This window comes from Ambystoma mexicanum, chromosome 8 (assembly GCF_040938575.1).
Source record: "Ambystoma mexicanum isolate Mex_15411 chromosome 8, UKY_AmexF1_1, whole genome shotgun sequence".
Taxonomy (NCBI): Eukaryota; Metazoa; Chordata; class Amphibia; order Caudata; family Ambystomatidae; genus Ambystoma; species Ambystoma mexicanum.
The window spans coordinates 1,656,297,992-1,656,317,567 of record NC_090929.1 but is presented as its reverse complement, the minus strand read 5'-3'; positions in this window follow the sequence as shown (position 1 = coordinate 1,656,317,567).

Below are 19,576 nucleotides of genomic sequence, written 5' to 3'. Positions count from 1 at the left end.
ACTCCAGCATCCGTGAACACAAGACACGGGTGCCATGGATCTCAGCGTGTTGTGGTATCAGGGCGGTTGAAAACAACCGATTTTGTTTTTGGCGGGCGAAAGCCCATTGATTTATATGGGCGGGTATAGAGCTTGGTGGACGAGGGAGCTGCTTACTGGGTGGGCGACACCCACCAAAAGCTTGTGAGTTGAGGGGTATAGGGTGCTAAGGCTTTTCTTTAAATTAAAAAAAGAAACCCTTGCCTGACATGTCTACAATCCTGAGTCATTCTATTAAAGTCCCTTTTCCATGTTATGTAATCAATATAGAAATAGGACTTCATTACAGCGTAGCAACATCAAAGATACCACAGGTAAGTAGTATTTTTCATTTTTCAAATTAAAAGTCAGGCCTTTGCACACAGATTTGGTGTTGGCAGCCAAGGCTGTCATTGGCACTGTGGGGGCGCAGTGGGGGATTCCTGAGGCTTGCCGCCGCCTGGGAGAAGGAGAAGCCTCTGTTGGAAAGCCAGAGATATGGTGTAATGTGATAAGGCATTTATAACGCGCCTATACACAAGTGTTTCAAAGTCTCCCTATTTAGGTGGGCGACTCTAGATGTTCCTATCAGAACTGCGGCTATTTTTCACTTTCTTCCTCTTTAAAATAACTGTGACACCAATGCAATCTAAAGGGAACATTCTGTTCCCTTGCTTTCTATGACAAAATCGATCTCCCAGGGAGGGATTTCATTTGGGGGCTGCCAGGGGTAGCAGCTGCTACCCCTGGCTCCCCGCTGCTACCCCTCAACGTGTCTTTGCGGCCCCTGGGCCAGTGGACAAGGAGGCAGTGCCAAGAGCAGATATCTGTGTTGCACCTGAAAAAGGCATTTGTAAATGCAGGTAAATGTGCCGCAGCTTTTTTCACCTGGAATCTAGATCTCGTTAGCTGAGAAATATCAAGGGATGCAGGAAACACCATGAAGCCACCATCACTAACAGGTTGACAGTCCATTAGTGATGGATGCCTGAACTGTTAGGTTCAGAGGTGGGGCTGTGGGTGCAGCTCATACCCAGTACTTTACTCAGTGACAGCCCAGCAAGACCTCACATCACATCAGTGTTTCTCCTTGTCTGCTTTGCGCATCCAGTGAGCCACTGGGAATGTGATGAGAGGGGTGTGACCCAGTGGCTTCTGCCGCCAATCCTGCCTGGGCACTGCGTGACCCGACTCAGATCTGCCAGACCTGCCTCACAGTCACACTGTAGTTAGACACAGGGTGAGATAATTTATTTGCATGAAGTTGCCCTCCGCCTGTGAAGTAAACCATTGGTTGCTTCCTCAAGCAAACAATATACATATTTGGAAGGCTAGCTCAGGGGCAACACACTTGCTCTGGGAACAAGAGGATGCAGTGCCACATGGGTTCAGTTCCTGTTCCAGTGCTTAGAAGCTGGAGGAGGCTGGCTTTAAGCAACATATAAAGGACCAAAGAAAATAATAAAATTAGCCTTTTCGAGGGGTGATGCCATGGAGCTGCATCTGCTGTTTACATTTTAAAATAAAATAAACCCTCCAACTACTGTGACCTGCAACACATCCTTCCCCTCTATCTCGCATCTAACAAACACGACTTTGGGTTACTTACCAAATAAGCAAAAGAGAAAGGTGATGGATGGAAGGTTTTAAATCATTTATAGCCACTGGCACAGCTCTGGATTTGAGATGTGTGCTTGAGATTCAATGTTATGGAGGCTGGTATTGGAGACCTAAGTTGTACTAGTGACTTACAGATGTTGGGAGAGAGTGTTTGAGACGTAATGTGTAGTAAGAGAGTTGAAATGCATTGAATGCAGATATAAGATGTTTGAGGAGGGTATTTGAGACTCACACTGTTGGGGGGGTTGAAGGAGGGCACTGGAGACTTAAGTTGCTAGTTCACTTGCGGTTGATGGTGTTGGAGAATGCAGGAGACTTTAAGTTGCTGCAGGGTGTCACTGTATAAACATGAAGGTGTTGAAGCAAGGCATTGGAGATGTAAGGTGTTGGAGGGTGGGAGTGGGTGCCAGACATTTAAAGCCGTTGACAGAGGGCCCTTAGGAACTCCCAGTGGAGGGTGGGGTGCCCGTGGTCAAAATGGTTGGGGATCTTCAGGCTCTGGGTGACTGGCGGGAGTGGTTTGCTGTGCAATAGTTAAAAGTGCACTATTGACAAGAAAATCCCTGCGCGTATCGTAGAAGTGTAAAAGCACAAGGTTGTAAAGCCTCTGATTATCTTCTGGTTGGACTTGTGTTGGTCAGTTGCTGTTTCCAGTCTGTGGCCAGACACTTGGCAGTCACTTGATGTCTGTGCTATGGGGTTTAGGCCTCTTTGAGATGCTGTCTTTTGCAGTTTAGCCCAAGTGATGTACAATAGTGCAGGTTGTTGTGTTGGAGTTTACATTCACAGTAATTTCTTACTATAGGCCTATACGCACTGATATTAATGCTACATATGGTGATACAATCCTGTATGAAATGTATATCATATTACAGTGATTTCGTAACCATATTTTTCTTAGTGGACTGAGGAACAATGCCATGTGATGCCACTTCCTGTATTGTCAAGATGTGAAAGGTTGAGAGGGGGCGGCATGAGAAGGAATAGCAATAGAGGAAACCCGATCGGACAACATTTTTTAGAACAGGACCAACAGGAATGGGACCCAGACCAACGAGTAATGACTCGCAGTATGAAGACATTGTGGTAAATTTATCCGATTATGAACTGACCCCAGATGAAACACAGGCTCTGAACAAAGGCCTAGGGTTTGTGACTACCAACATACATAACCGATTCAAATTTCGAGAGGAGTTCTCAGACTTTATGAGAAAGATCCATTTAAAGCAATTTTTTGATGATAAAATTGACAATAGTGAACTAGATAGTGGTTTGCATAGGAAATCTGACTTCTGCCCTCCAATACAAACACAAACGGCTGAAGCCAGAGTTTTTGAAAGCAGGGTGAGGCAAGAAGTCACCATGCTGGAAGAAAAAACTAAAAAGAGAAAACGTTCCAAAATCTTACCCGGAAAGAAAAAGCCACCCTGAAGACATTGTTATTTAATGATTCGATAATCATCCGAAAAGAGGATAAAGGTGGGGCCACGGTGGTTTTGAATAGGAAAGACTATGTAGGTGAATGTATGAATCAACTAGGTGATAATAACAACTATCAACAATTGGAGGGAAATCCAACACAAAAACTGGAAAGATTGATCCAACAAATAGTGACAAAAGCGGAAGAAAGAAGATGGATAACAAAAAAAGAGGCGGCTTTCCTAATAGTGGATAAACCAAGGATTCCACAATTTTACATACTTCCAAAAATACATAAGTCCCTTACTAGACCACCGGGAAGACCAATAGTGTCCGGGTGTGATTCAATTTTGGAGCCATTATCCAAATTCGCAGACCATTTTATGCAACCGATGGTCAGGGAAATTACTTCTTTTGTAAAAGATACCACGCAGATCATAAAAGAAATAGAAGGCAGACCATTTGACAATGCTACTGAAATTTTGATCAGTCTAGATGTAATAGCCCTCTACACGAATATACCACAGAGAGCATCACTTGAAGTGTTGGAAGAAAGATTACTTACGGAAACAATAAACACTAACACCCCAGTGTCTTTCATCATGTGGTGTGCTGAAATGGCACTGACGGAAAGTTATTTTCATTTTAATGTTTTTTTCTACAAACAAATACAGGGCACAGCCATGGGTGCTACTTTGGCTCCGAGCATTGCAAATCTTTACATGGAGGCCTTTGAAAAACACTGCATCTACAGTGATACCAATCCATATAAAAAGAACATATTGTTATGGAAAAGGTATATAGATGACGTGCTGATCATTTGGAGAGGAGAAGAAAATATCGCAAACATGTTTTTCGATTGGATTAACAAACAAAACCAACATCTAAAATTCACGGAGAACTCAAGTAAGGTAGAGATCAATTATCTCGATATCACCATCAAAGTGGACCCACAGAAGGGAGAACTCTATGTAAAACCTTATAAAAAACCCACTGACCGTAATGCCCTGTTACCCTATACAAGCTTTCATCCGATCCATACACGCGACAACCTACCTTTTGGCCAGTTCCTATGGCTAAAAAAGAACAGCACCAACAATGCAGACTATAAAGAGGGAGCTCAGAAACTGAGAACCAATTTACATAAAAGAGGTTATCCAAAAAAGCTGACAAGAAAGGCCATGAAGAGAGCCGACAACAATAACAGAGAGGCAATTCTCGAACAAAATCCCAGAGAGAAAAATAAAGATAACCTAGTGTTTGTAAATACTTACAGCAATCTCTCGAATAGAATTCAAAAAATTATCCATCGCAATTGGGGAATCCTTGAGAAAGGGAAAGTACCATTACAGAGACCTCTGATGGCATTTCGAAGGAGTAGATCAATAAAAGATCAGATCATGCGAAATGACATTACTAAACAGATTAGACCACAACCGACCCTAACAGAAACATGGGGGATGCGGGCACCAGAGGGACACTATCCGTGTGGATCCTGTGTCTGTTGTCAACAAACCAAAAAAACAACGGAAATAGACTTAGGTCTTAAAAGTCCATGGAAACAGAAAGTTCTGACGAACTGCAACTCTTGTTTTGTTGTCTACGTGATCTGGTGCCCCTGTAAAAAGATATATATAGGGAAGACGGAAAGGAAAATCAAAATCTGTATTACAGAACACAAAAGTTGCATAAAAAATAGAGTGCATTCTGCCCCTTTAGTGGGACATTTTATAGAGATGATACACAAAGTGGAAGATTTGAGATGGTCGATTGTGTATTTGGTGAGGCCAACGAATGATGTAAATCTTGACAGAAGGAAGCTAGCTCAAAAAGAGAAAGAACTGCTTTTTTTAACTAAAAGTACAGAATTAGGCCTGAATGAGAAAACAGAATGACAACGTACCTGCTTCCGGATCGAGACACAGGATCAGCTAAGTAGTTCGAGGTTTAAATGAGACAAAAAGAAAAAAGGTATCAGCACGTGTTAAGAGGCATAGATGACAACGGTAAGAAGGGCGCAAGAAACTAACCAGAATAAAATAAGGAACAGTTCATTTAACAAGACTACGTTGGGCAAGATTGCATAACATCACTTAAAGGTGTCCCAAAGGTGAATAGAAAAACAGTCTGTCAAGACTAGATACACTAAACACAACTGGAGACATGTACGTAGGAACTTTAGATTGGGACCCAAGTAATGTGAGCTTGACGAATATTAGGTAAGTAAGAAAACCCACATTTAGGGTTACAAAAGTGCTTTTATAACCCAGCCCACACAGTGTTCACAACCTCGATTAAATAACATGATGTTTGATGACCTCGTAAAAATGGCAGAAATTAGTTAGTTATAATAATTCCGATATGGAGGTGCTAACCTGTCAATATTTAAAAACCATGTGGAAATGGATTGCTTATTTTCAACTAGAATCCAGAATTACTTACATCTCCCCATGTGGTTAAACAAAACATGAACTAATATACAGTCATGAGAAACCTGCGAGGAGACCCCAGCAGACGCGGGTGTTCGTTCACGCGATTGTTTCACGAGGTCGCGTGGCGTCGGTCTGGTCGAGTTACGGAGCCACCGAGTGAAGCTAATAGGGGGCCGAAGGCAGGAAATGACAATTTAGGAATAAATAAAAAAGCGAGTAACCGGCGTTGCGTCTAAGAATCATGTGACAAGAAGGTCACATGGCTGGTCAGACACAATAAAAAGTGATGATGGACAAACACAAAGGAAAGCAGGTGACAAACGAAGATAGAAAGAGACGCTACCGGCGGAGCAGACAGTGGACGTTCCGAAGAGGAGCCAAATTTCGAGTCTTGGAAAGAGCAGGATGAGAATGAGAATTCAAAGGTAAGATTGGGTAATTTAATAGAGCTAGCAGAATTTTACCAAATGACTCGACTGCTTAAAAGATTAAAGTGCTGTGCCCGCTGTGTTTTTCTGTTTTAGAAAAATATATGTGGATGGCCTCCAACATAAATATTGTTAGATGACTCGACCCAGCCCAGCAAGCAAAAATACGCACTGCAGGAGCCGCCAATCATTACCAAGACCAGGGACCGGATTTACTAAATCACTAGGTCAGTATGATAAGTGTTGCAATGGCCCGATCCAAGGTGACAGTAATCAAAGATAAAAATGGGTAAGAAAAACCTATGGCATATAACCAATGTTTCCTTATTAGGGGCAGATCTAACTGGTCCCTTAGATGACATAAGCTGGTGAGCATCCCCTTCGAGACATCAGAGCAAATCTGGTAAAGTGGACACAAAAGTAGAGGGGCTACACTAAGACGAAAAGAAATACAAAATGAGTGAAATAAAGGTAATGCATTAAGACAAACTTTAGACATCCAACAATGCATGATATATGTATAGTGAGTGATAAAGCAGTTTGTCTGAATTTATAAAGGACAATATAAGATCTACTAAGAATGAATTATTAATGTGAAACCTGTACGGAGCAAGATATAAGTATAGTGATTGCCACAGCACTATGATTGATTTTATGAAGGACGATATAAGACTTATCAATAATTAACTACTCATGTGAAACCTGCACTTAGCAAGATAGACAGATGATGTCAGAACAGATGTGAAGAAGGAGCTAGTAGAAACAATTACTCCTTTCTGCTGCTACTAGATGCAGCAGGTTGTACATAATAAAAATGTCAACCGGGAAATGTTTGAGTACTAAAATTCGACTATCCCACACTTGCTTCCCGCAGCTATCCGTCTGATGGTTGGACCTTATGAAATGTGTAATGGGACCTCATTGAAAGCCGATCTCAAAGAAAAAATCAAAAAGAAGACAAAGATAATTGTACATGTCAATGGAATGTGGTAGAATTTTACCCCTGAAGAATTTCCTTGTTAGAAGTGTGAAAGTGTGAATGGAATGAAACATGTCGGGCATGGTATGAATGCAGTATGAAAGTAAGCATGGGTGATATGAACACAAAGTGAAAGTTTTATGGACTGGGATGTACTTCTCTATGAAAGAGGAGAGCAAGCAACAGATCCTAATGAAATTACCATTTTTTTTAAAATTGTTTAATAATGGAGTACTACAGGATATTGAATGTGCATAGCTAAATTGATAATTACTGAAAAAATGTTTGTTTATAAATTGCATGACAAAGTTTGCAAAATAATTCCTTACAATTTTAGATGTGAAAAGTAAAAAAAAAATTGTATTGATGATATGCTATTAACAAAACTATTTTTGATACAAATTGGTGTAGTATATGAGAATTTAATAATTACTAATCATATATATAAAAAGGTACAACCACGAATGGATTTGGGGAAGCAAGTGACCCTGTGAACATAGTGTATTGTTAAAGTATAGTGATTGCCACAGCACTATGATTGATTTTATGAAGGACGATATAAGACTTATCAATAATTAACTACTCATGTGAAACCTGCACTTAGCAAGATAGACAGATGATGTCAGAACAGATGTGAAGAAGGAGCTAGTAGAAACAATTACTCCTTTCTGCTGCTACTAGATGCAGCAGGTTGTACATAATAAAAATGTCAACCGGGAAATGTTTGAGTACTAAAATTAGACTATCCCACACTTGCTTCCCGCAGCTATCCGTCTGATGGTTGGACCTTATGAAATGTGTAATGGGACCTCATTGAAAGCCGATCTCAAAGAAAAAATCAAAAAGAAGACAAAGATAATTGTACATGTCAATGGAATGTGGTAGAATTTTACCCCTGAAGAATTTCCTTGTTAGAAGTGTGAAAGTGTGAATGGAATGAAACATGTCGGGTATGGTATGAATGCAGTATGAAAGTAAGCATGGGTGATATGAACACAAAGTGAAAGTTTTATGGACTGGGATGTACTTCTCTATGAAAGAGGAGAGCAAGCAACAGATCCTAATGAAATTACCATTTTTTTTTAAATTGTTAAATAATGGAGTACTACAGGATATTGAATGTGCATAGCTAAATTGATAATTACTGAAAACATGTTTGTTTATAAATTGCATGACAAAGTTTGCAAAATAATTCCTTACAATTTTAGATGTGAAAAGTAAAAAAAAAATTGTATTGATGATATGTTATTAAAAAAACTATTTTTGATACAAATTGGTGTAGTATATGAGAATTTAATAATTACTAATCATATATATAAAAAGGTACAACCACGAATGGATTTGGGGAAGTGACCCTGTGAACATAGTGTATTGTTAAATAAAGGTTTTGGTAGAGGGCTGTTCACAAGTGGTTGTTGAAAATATTACCTCTGGTCTCTCTAAGTTAGTTGTGAAACTTCCCGTAATGTCACTTAAGGACAAGCTCAAATGACATCACTTCCTGTGATGTCATCAGAGGTCAAGGGTCATGTGATGTCACTTTTGCTACCCTGGCATTTTGGTGAAATGACATCTCTGCTCCCAGTGCTCCAAAATGTTGGCATGCATTAATTTTAGGAGTTGTGAGGACGCCTTGAGTCTTGCCTCAGTTTAGGGGAAGGAGGGGTCTGCAAAGGCTGCACACAGTTGTCAGTAGTCTACGTCTGGCCACGCTGGGCCCTAGTGGTTTTTGTTTCGGGAGTTAGCGCAGGTAAGGCATTTCACCAAAATGCCAGGGGTAGCGGAAGTGACATCACATGGCCCTTGTTACCTGATGACATCACAGGAAGTGATGTCATTTGACCCCACCCCAAAGTGATATCGAGGGAAGCGATGGAACACAACCTTTCACCTGTTGACAAAACAGGAAGTGGCATCACATAGCATTGTACACTACAAAAAATATGGTTACGATATCACTATAATGTGATGTACATTTCATACAAGAAAGGATCACCATATGTATCGTTAAGATCAGTGTGTATAGGCCTATATTACCAAATTACTGTGAATGCAAGCAGACTTCCATGACCAAAGGATAATGATGTGTTATTATATAACACAGTGTTATAATGTAGGCTTATGAGCTGGTGGAATGATGAGGGTGTCATCGTGTGGAATGTGTAGGTTCAAGAGTTCTAGTATTGACGGTTGGGCTAGTCAGTGAGTAAAGGTGTTTATGGGGTGTGGGTCTGTCCCAGTGTTTCTCCTTTCTACGTGTCTTTCGTGTTTACCCTACAATACCCTACTGTGTGATGAAGGAGCTGGACTTGGACAATAAATACATCATAACTTACCTTGAGTGACGAGTAACCTTCGTTACTACACTGGCAACGAGGATGGGATTGTAGGGGAAGGCCGTTGCTGCTGGGTGGGGTGCAGCCCTGTGCCACCGGAGAACACTGCCCCCCAAGGAAGCCTTGCAGCCTGAGCAGATTTAAGCACGGAGGTCTGCCTTTTTCCAATGTGCAGGTCTTATGTTGGTAGCACTGCCTAGGATTGGGCAGAGGAGCGAGTACCGTCTGGGCGGTAGTTTTGTTTCATCGGAAGGTCTGTGACTTAAGGAGCAGCAGGCCGAGTTGTGTTAAACATCTCCTATGTTTGGCTGCTGCTAATCTTGTGGCTGGGAGCACTGCGCAGGATTTTTCACAATCAGCGGTTCCGGCAGGTCAGCAGTTCCCTCTTAACGGCCGTGTGCAGAGCGGCTTGGAGGCGGTGCTTAGCGACACCCGAGGTGTCTCCTTCGGCTCTCCGGAGTAGTCGGGTGATCAGTCTGGAGACAACCCGCATGGAGATTGGTGAAGAGGGGGAGTCCGGACGTCGTTCCATGAGCCGGCAGTTGTGGACGCCTGGTCCCCATCTGGCGCGTATTTCTGCATCTCGCAGGGATGGCCTGCCGTGGACAGAGCGCGAGCAAGAACGGGCCCGACGATTGTGGGTTCCTGCTCCTTCTCCTAGTAGGCCGTCCGTCCCCATGATGAGTGGTTCATCGAGAACGGGTAGCGATGTGGACATCGGGGTGCCTAGTAGCATAATGATGACGTCACCATCAAGGTTTGTTTCGCGAGCCAATTACCGCCGAGGCCGTTGGTGTTCTTGTGGGACTTGTCCTGCCCACGGTGGCATGGAAGTTAACGTGAAACTTCGCATTTCTTTTCCGGATGCTGCTTTGGATGATCACATGACATGGAAGTTTGGTGTCAAGAGAGATGTTATGGATGTTTATTTGTCCGATTCGTGCGCAGTCAGGGTTGTGGATTGTCCTGGTCCTGGTAGGGTGTGCCAGCAGAGGACAGCGCACCCTGTCACTACTGTTTCTTCGCATTGTCCTGGTCCTTGTGGTGGAAGTCCAGCAGAGGATGGAGAAGGTGTAATGGAAGTTCCGGTGCCTGCATAGGAAGTCGAGAGAGCCGGTATCACTTCCTGGATTTGGCTTTGGGGTATTTCAAGGAACAGCACGGATTGGAACATCATTGAACAATTGTTCATGGCAGGTTAGTGTCTTGGGCCAGTCTGTTGTTGTGTTGATGTAGTGGCCTACCGTGGGATGCAGGTTATGACTCCTGGGTAGTGTAAGGGGTGATGTTGTGGGGGCCGTTGTCTGTTTCCTGTGTTGTGCTACGTTGTGGCCTTGTAGTCCATTGTTAGGTCCTGGTTAGGTTTTTAGACATTGTCACTATTAAAAGGTTTTTCCATGGGAATAAGGGGATATTTCCTCAGTGCTGAGGGGTTGGAACTTATCTTGTAAGGGAAGTGACATTGGATTTAGGACTTGCAGGTGGTGTTTTCCTATAGACTGGAACATTTGAACATGAGGGTGGTGGTTATGGGTTAACTGTCATGGAAATGTAATGAATGTTAACTGTAATTGAATGTTAACTGCAAGGCAAATTACCAAGAAATGTGATTTGTATGAAATGCATAATAGTATTTATTTTTTCGTGTCGTGTTGTGTTGTGATGGTAGTGAGTGTAGGTGGGGGTATGTGGTGATGGAGTTTAGATGCCTATGTTTGGATTGCGGATTTGGCAGCGCATGTCGTAGATGCCGGGTGGGTCTATGCTGCATCTTCAATCTCATTGGTTCATTGCTATGTGAATTTATGCATATGCCTATGCTTGGATTGCGGTCTGGGCAGTGCAAGTCGTAGATGCCGGGTGGGTCTATGTTGCATCTTCAATTTCATGGGTTCATTACTATGTGAATTTATACATGGAAAAAAAAGAAAAAAGTTAAAACAGATTATCAGGGCTGCTGGGTGGGTCCGCGAGATTGGTGTTCTGTCATGGAATGCGTTAGTGCATTTTTGGTTTTAGGTATTGGTGGGTGAGTTTTGAGTTTCGAGTTTTAGTTGCCGTAACCTGGTTCAACATGGTGTGACATCCTGTGGAGTGCACAGTGTTGTTTTGAGGTATCGTTACGTGAGACATGGGGCCTCATTACGACCCTGGCGGAGGACCATGGTGCTATTAGCACCATGGTCCATACCGGTGTCCGCCATGGCAGAATAGGGAATTACCACCCCATTCCAAGGTTGGCGGGGCGGTAATTCCCCATGCCGCCATGGCCCTTCCTCATTCCCATTTTTGCCCCATAGGGCTCAATGGGAATGGGGAAGGCGCTAATTACGGTGCCACAAATTGCAGCACCGTACTTAGCACCAAGGTCCCTTTGCGGGTCCCTACTTTAACCGCTGAAAAACCAGCCGTTAAGGTCGGGTCCCGCAAAGGGACCTCGTAATTAGGCGCTAATGGGTTAACGGCGCCACAGCCTTTTACGGCGCCGTTAACCCATTAGAGCCTGGGTCGTAATGAGGCCCATGGACACCAGGTTGGTTCCATTTCCATTTTTCGTGGGTTGTGGATGCCGGGTGGGTCCATGATTCCAGTTGGTGTTTATGGAGAGTATGACTTAAGAGTTCTATGCCATGCTATGGCATGTGCCCTGGCTCGGGTACAGGTTGCCCCAAGTTTTGTTCTCTACCGGTTGAGTAGGGGGCGGGTTGCTAATCAATTCAGATCAAATGCAGAGATAGGATATTTGGTTGTTACCTTGTAAGATTCATGTGCTATGGGCTGTTTGTTTAGTTTTGCCTGTTTCCTTGGTGGTGTCGGGCATTTGTTGTGCTCTTGTGAGATGGTTCGTGCTCCGAAGTGGCAGTTCTGAGATTCTGGGGTGCAGACCAGAGTGGGAGGATGCTTGTGTGTGGCAGGTATTGGTTTGTTAGGTAGTTGTTTTCTATGATGAACTGCATGACTGGGAGTGGCAGTCCCGGGTTCCGTGACTTCATAACAAAGTGCATTTTCTTTGTTGTTTTTGTTCCTCGTAGGTTCCCACCGAGGGGTTAGTATTCGCTGGTGGAATGGAATGGTTAGTTATGGAAATTGTAACTTTGGAATTACACTGGCATTTGATCTCAAGTTGGTCATTGGTGGTGTGTAGTGATGAGGCATAGTGGTGATCCGGGTGGGCCTGTGGAGTTTTGTTGTGGTTGTGGTCCGGTTGGCCCAGTGAGAGTATTCCTTATGTAGGGGCCGCCATGTTTAGTAGTGCAGTGCTAGTCTTGTGATGACTGGGGTGATGCTGGTCATTTTTCCCTAGTTCTTTTTGTTGTTTCCAAGGGAGGGGAAAGTGTTATTTTTTTTAAAACTTTATTTTTGCATTTTAGTAAACATGAGTACCAACAAGCCCAAACAGTGGGTTGTTAACAAGCCGCCACATGCCCCCCTCACGCCCGCCCCCCCACTCTCCGACAGTCCCATCACACAACAGGCAGTTAACGCATTTACATTTACACAGGAGAAGTTTGTGGTGGGTGATCAGTTGTCCCGGCTGGTGCTGCGCTAGAAAGGAGGTACAAGATGTACGGGCCCCATATATCTGGGGGTCTTGCGTGGTGAGGAAGTGTCTTTATGAATTCTTTTTTCGTTTCATGGCAGTATGTGATGTCCCTCTTCCAGTTCGTTAGGGTGGGGGGTGTGCCTCGTCCCCACGCCATGGCTACTCTTCGACGTGCCAAAACCAATAATATGCTTGCCAGTTTCCGGACGTGTGAGGACAGGGGTCTCGTTAGGCCGAGGAGCGCCACCAGTGGGGAGTGTCCCACTCTCTCGCCGATTATTGCGTCAGTTTCATCAAGCACATCTGACCAGAATTTAGACACTGGCGGGCAACTCCACGCTAGGTGCAGGAAATCAGCGTCCGGGGACCCACAACGGTCGCAAGATGCATTGGACCCAGGGTGGTGTCTGTTTCTCTTGTTAGGGGTATAATAGGTTTGATGCAGATAATTAAAGTGGATTTGTTTGAAGCGGGAATTGAGTGCCACCTTTTGCATCTGTTGTAAGATATAACTCCAGTCTTCATCAAGAATGGGGGTTTGAAGCGTGGTTTCCTATCTTGTCTTTGTTTTGGGGTTCGAGGGAAGAGTGTCCCGTGAGCAGGGTTTTGTAGATGGATGAGACTAGTTTGCCCTCCCCTTGTGCCTGAATGGTCCCATGCAGTAGTTGCCAGGTGGGAGGTTGTTGCGGGAATGTTGGGATGAGGGCCTGCAAGGTGTATCGCACTCTGAAGTATAAAAAGATGTCAAGTGAGGACGTGCCCCCCTTTTCCCTTGCCTGCTGGGGTGTTATGCAGGTGTCTTGTATAAAGAAGTCGCCAAGAGTTTTTATTTTGCACTTATCCGCCCAGATCAGGTACATTTTCTCAGCGGTGAGTGGGATCCCGGGAATGAATTTCGCGGGCAGAAGAGGAGAGTATCTAAGCTGAATCTTGTACTTTTGACCTATTTTCCACCATATTGCGAAGGTGGATTGCACTATGTTCAGCGTCGTGTGTGGCACTGCTTGATTGCTGATAATCACAGCCCTTAGCAAGTTGCGTGAGGCTAGTGCCCGTTCGACCTGTACATGCGGTCTTACGAATTGGGGTTCGTACCAATGACTGAGAAACTGAGCTTGTGCCGCCCAGTAGTACCGTTCTAGATCGGGTAGAGCTAGGCCACCCTTATTGACAGGAAGCACGAGGGATGAGTAAGCCACCCTTGCAGGTTTGCCCGACCATATGAGGTCCAGAACTAGGCTTCTCAGATTACCCAGGAAGCGCCGGGACAGCAGGATGGGGATGTTGGTGAAAAGGTATAGGAGTTTTGGTAAGATTACCATTTTTACCAATGAGGCTCGCCCCCAGAGGGTGAGCGGTAGCGATTTCCACCTGTTTACCTTGTCTCTTAATAATTTCAGTGTGCTTTCGTAGTTGTATTTCAATATATCTTGGTGGTTTAGGGACACTTTAATTCCTAGATATCGGACGTGAGCTGTCTCCCACTGGAAGTTAAAAATCATCTTGGACTATTTCGGTTTTTGTGTTTAAGGGAAAGGCGATTGATTTCGATTGGTTAATTTTCAAGCCAGATACCAACCCAAACTTGATTATTTCACACATTATCGGATTAAGGTTTTCACAGGGGTTTTGCATGAACAGGATTATGTCGTCGGCATACAGTGATATTATTAGCCGGTGAGGACCCATTTTAAGACCTCTCTGGATATGACGTTCCCTTAGGCCCGCTGCTAAGGGCTCCATCACAAGGGCGAATATCATAGCGGATAATGGGCATCCCTGCCTAGTAGCATGCTGGAGGTTGATATGTGCCGAGCGAGTTGGCCCGAGCGTGATTGCTGAAAGGGGCTGGTTATAGAGGAGTGAGACTAGCTTGATAAACTGTTTCCCAAGTCCGAGCTGCTGTAGCACGGCAAACATAAAGGGCCACTCGACAGAGTCAAATGCCTTTTCGGCATCCAGCAGCACCGCCACGGCCTGCTGATCGGGGTCAAGTGCTGCCAGAACCCCAAACATTTTGCGTATCCCGAATGTGGTGTTTCGGCCAGGCACAAATCCCGCTTGGTGGGGGAGTACCAGTGCAGGCATTAATGGGAGAAGCCTATTGGGACGGATCTTGGCCAGGATTTTGTTGTCCAGATTAATTAATGATATGGGGCGATAGGACTTACAATCTTCGGGGGGCTTGTCTTTTTTGTGTAGCAGGATTACGTTCGCTTCTCTTAGTGTCTGTGGGAGAATGCCGTATTAGATCGCTTCCTCGAAGACATTTAGCAGGAGAGGAGCAACGAGAGGGGCGAAGTGTTTATAAAACTCACCAGTTAGCCCGTATGGCCCCGGGGCTTTGGAAGGCGGTAGACTTTTGATGGCTTCTTGAATCTCTTCCAGCGTTATGGGCGCATTCACGGAGTTCCCCCTCCACCCAGTAAAGTTCTGTGTCATTGAGGTTATTCCGGATCGCATCAGAGCCTGTTGGGCCCCTGGCGCTGTATAGGTCTTGGAAGAAAGCCCTGAACACCTCGACTATATCTTCTTATTTGTGCAGCATATTTCCCTGCAGTGTCCGGATACTATCCAGCCTTGTCGGCCTCCTATCTGCCGCTATAAGGCGAGCAAGAAGGGCTCCAGGCTTCTGGCCTTCGCCGTATTGTCTAATTCTGTGGTTGTGCCCCAGAAATTTAATCTCCCGTTCAGCCAGTTTTCTAAAGTCCAGAAGTTCTTCTTTCAGCCTCGCCTGGATTTGGTCTGAATTGTGTTCGACTTCCTGCTTTTCCAATTCCTTCAGGTGCGTTTCGCAGGTTTCTAGTTCGCGTCTGATAATTTTCAGGATTCTGTTTTCCTTGGCTAGACAGACACCTCTTACGTAGTATTTGAAAGATTCCCATAGCACTCCGGCAGAGTTGATGGTGCCTTGGTTAATGTCAAGAAAGGAGTTGATTTCCTCGCTTAGCTCAGTGGCGAATGTTGGATCGGCGAGGGATCTGGGTTTGAAGCGCCATTGTGGAGGTCGTGGCCTGGTGGTCGGCCGGTGGCATTCGAGTGTTACCGTGGCGTGGTCTGAGAAGGTTTTGGGGAGTATTTGACATGCGCCCCATTGCCAGCTACTGTGAGTGGAGACTAACAGATAGTCAATGCGAGAGTTCGTATTATGAACACTTGAGTGGTATGTGTAGTCTGGCTTCCCAATTGTGGGTTCTCCAAATGTCCGATAGGTCAAACGCTTTACAGATCTCCTGCACTTGTAGGCTGGCTTTGGACGGGTGAGCTGTTAACTTTGATTTATCTTTCTGTGGGTCGAGATGGGTATTCAGGTCTCCACCCCAGATTATGGTAGCGTTTCGCACTTGCGAGAGGCGGGATAGCACCCAGTCAAAGTTGTTTGCGCTGTCTGTGTTGGGGGCGTAGGAGTTGACGAACACCACTTCCACACCCTCCACCAGGCCCCGAACCATAAGGGCCCTTCCTTCGTTGTCTCTTTCTGTTTGGATCAGGCGAAACCCCAGTGAAGAGTGAAGACGAATAGCGACTCCTCTGGCATAGGATAAGTATGAAGAAAAGTAGCGATGGCAACCCCAGCTGCGGGCCCACAGATGCTCATTTTGTGGCAAGAGGTGGGTGTCCTGAATCATAGCCACCTCGACCTTGTGGCGTCTGAGTAATTGCAGGATCTTGCGTGTCTTAGCCGGGATGTTGCCCCCTCTAATGTTCCAGGTTGCTACTTTGAATGTACCAGTGATGATTTATATGACACCGGAATGCAGCAAGACCGAGTCTGAGTCTGGACACATGGGAGCAGCGTCAGGCGGGAGGGCTCCAGAGGGGCGGTGGCAGGGCTCAGGGTAAGGCCTGCGGTTAGGCAGTGGCGCTCTGAGCGCGTTTCGAATGACAACAACAATCAAACAAATTTCCTTACACCGACAACCCCCAACTCGTCCGTTTGGAACCTACCCAACTGGAACATCATGCGTGCTGTGCACGGGGCGCGGGTGGCCTTCCTAGGCATAGTCCCCAGCCTCCCGTTTGCGAAGATTGTCCTGGTGGCTTGATTCCTGCTTACTTTGGGTCAGTAGCGCAGGTGTTTGTCACGGCGGAACTCTCTCTGCTCATTCTCTGATTGAGGCGCCAGGCGTTTGGTTTGCGGATTTGCATCCCCACCTGTCGAGGTATAGTGAGGCTTCTTCTGGGGAGTTGAAGAAGTGGGTATTTCCCTCCAGTTGAATGCAGAGCCTCGCTGGGAAGAGCATCGAGTATGTAATCTGGTTGGCGCGTAGTCTGTGTTTCACCTGGGTGAACGATCTCCTTTGGGCTTGGACAGACGGCGAAAAGTCCGGGTAAAACTGGATATCGTCCTCGTCGAAGTGTAGTTTGCCCTTTTCCCTTGCCATTCTAAGGATGGAGTCCCTGTCCTTGTAGCTTAGAAGCTTGGCAATGATCGGGCGGGCAGGGGCTCCCGGCGCCGGTCTTGTTGAGGGGATTCTGTGGGCTCTTTCCACTACGAACATTTGCGATAGGACTGTGGGACCAAAAAGCTCTGTGCATAATTTTTCGACGTGTTCTTCCATTCTGACTGGTAGTTGTCTTTCTCTGATTCCGACTATCCTGATATTATTTCGTCTGGAGCGGCCTTCCAAGTCCTCGTTTTTGGTGAGTACAGTTTTCATTTGCCCCTCGAGCGTGGAGTCCCGGGAGGTGAGCACTGCTGTGCCGTCGTCCAGATTTGACACTCTCTGTTCGACGGAGTCGAGCCTGTCACTGTGTTTGTCGAGCCACTGTTGTAACAGGTCTACCTTGGATGAGAGCGAGTCTATCTTGCTGTCCAGACCGCCTATCCCAGCTTTTAATTCTATCAGGATTTCCCTGATGTCCGTTTGTTGCTGCAATTCTGCCTCCGACTGGTTGTTCAGGGATTCAGGGCGGTGTTCCGGCCTGGGTGTTTTAGGCGCTGGGCCTGCATCAAGTTCAGTCGTTTCTGGGACTTGTCCGGCTTCCCCATCTTGAACTTGGCTACGGTGTCAGAGCGTCTGGTCAAGGTGCAGGCGAGGCGCCCAGACTTGGCCGCTTGGTGCCGTGCGAGGGGCTGAGACCAAGGCGCGCGGGGAGGCGCTGTTTGTCAAAATGGCAGGGACGCCGCGGCCAACTCGCCTGTTTTGCGTGCTTCTGTGGGTCTCCTCGCACCTCCCGCTCCCCGCCTGCAGGTGTCCCGCTCCGCCACCGTCGCAGTGCTGGCTGTGGGTGCCCCAACTCCGAGCGATTCCCCCGTGCCGCTTTCCACTGGGGGTGGCCGCGGCAGGTCCCGCGGATGGCTCTCGTCCATCTGCGAAGGATTTTGGGCAGGACCCCTAAGCCCCACGCAGGTCGTGGCAGCACAGGCCACACTATGCAGCGAGTTTCTCACGGAAGGCAAGTCCGATTCACTCCGAATTTTCAACAGGGATGAGATGCCATGCTAGGATATATTATTCTTGCAGATTTAGTAGTTTCGCCACAGGATTGCAGCGATTAAACAGGTTTTATGCGGGAGGCAGCCGGGAGCACACAGGGGAGCGGCCATTTTGGTCGGCCCTCTAGCGCCCTCTGAGGGGGAAGTGTTATAATGAAGGCTTATGAGCTGGTGGAATGATAAGGGTGTCATCATGTGGAATGTGTAGGTTCAAGAGTTCTAGTATTGATGGTTGGGCTAGTCAGTGAGTAAAGGTGTTTATGGGGTGTCCCAGTGTTTCTCCCTTCTATGTGTCTTTTGTGTTTCTCCTACAATCCCCTACTGTGTGATGAAGGAGCTGGACTTGGACAATCATCATAACTTACCTTGAGTGACAAGTAACCTTCGTTACTACACACTTATGCTTAAGCGCTTTATATAGAAATAACATACACCCAATATCACCCAACCTGTGTTAGTACCCATTTATCGATCTCAGAAGGATGAAAGGCTGAGTTGAGGCGTTTAAGAACAACCTAAATCAGTGACTTACCCCCTGAAGTGTGCCTGAAATAAACTTTTAATGAGTCTAGCAATTATTGTATAGAATTCCAGAAAGACACATTATTTGGTATTCCTATTCTTATCAGTGCTGAAAGTGTTAGACTTGTGGCACGCCTGTTCTTATTTTTCTTCTTTTTTTTAAGGGGCCTGTACAAGGAAGCCAGTCACTCCAGAAGTAAAGAGCCACATGGTGCTGTCCACAGCCCAGGATCTTGCATTAGAGGTCGCAAGGGAGACCACAGAGGTCGCAAGGGAGACCTCTGGAGACCCCAAATGACGTCCCTGGTTAGCGGATGCTGGTTGTTGACAAGAATCTTTCAAGGGCTTTATGGACACCTTCCTTGAGACACCAGTTTGGAGGTGGCACAAAAGAAGGGCTTGATTGCGAGGTAGGCTACTGTTCCAGGCATTCACATTGATGCCTCTATAGCAGTGATGTTGTTTGGTGATTTTATGCTCTTGATTAGCTTGAAAGCATAAACACCAGTGTTTGATGGACATGTTTGCTGGCAATTTTCTAGGAATTGCAAGTCTTCGACTGATTGTCTGATCTAACTATGGAGTGACCTTGGTCTCCTAAAACACCTTGGACTACTGACATGTGTGACGCTGGTTTCAAATGTACTTCCCCAGCTTCTGAAATGCTTGAATTGACTTAATTACTTAGGTTTCCTAGTCTTTGGAGTGTGGCGATCAGGGGCTGTTCTTTTTCACCTTAGGACCACACTCTTATTTGAGAACACTTCCACAGTGTTTTTTTGTTTCTATTGTGGCCCCGCTTTGTTTTCTGCTCAGCCTGTGGACCAGGGACCAGTTA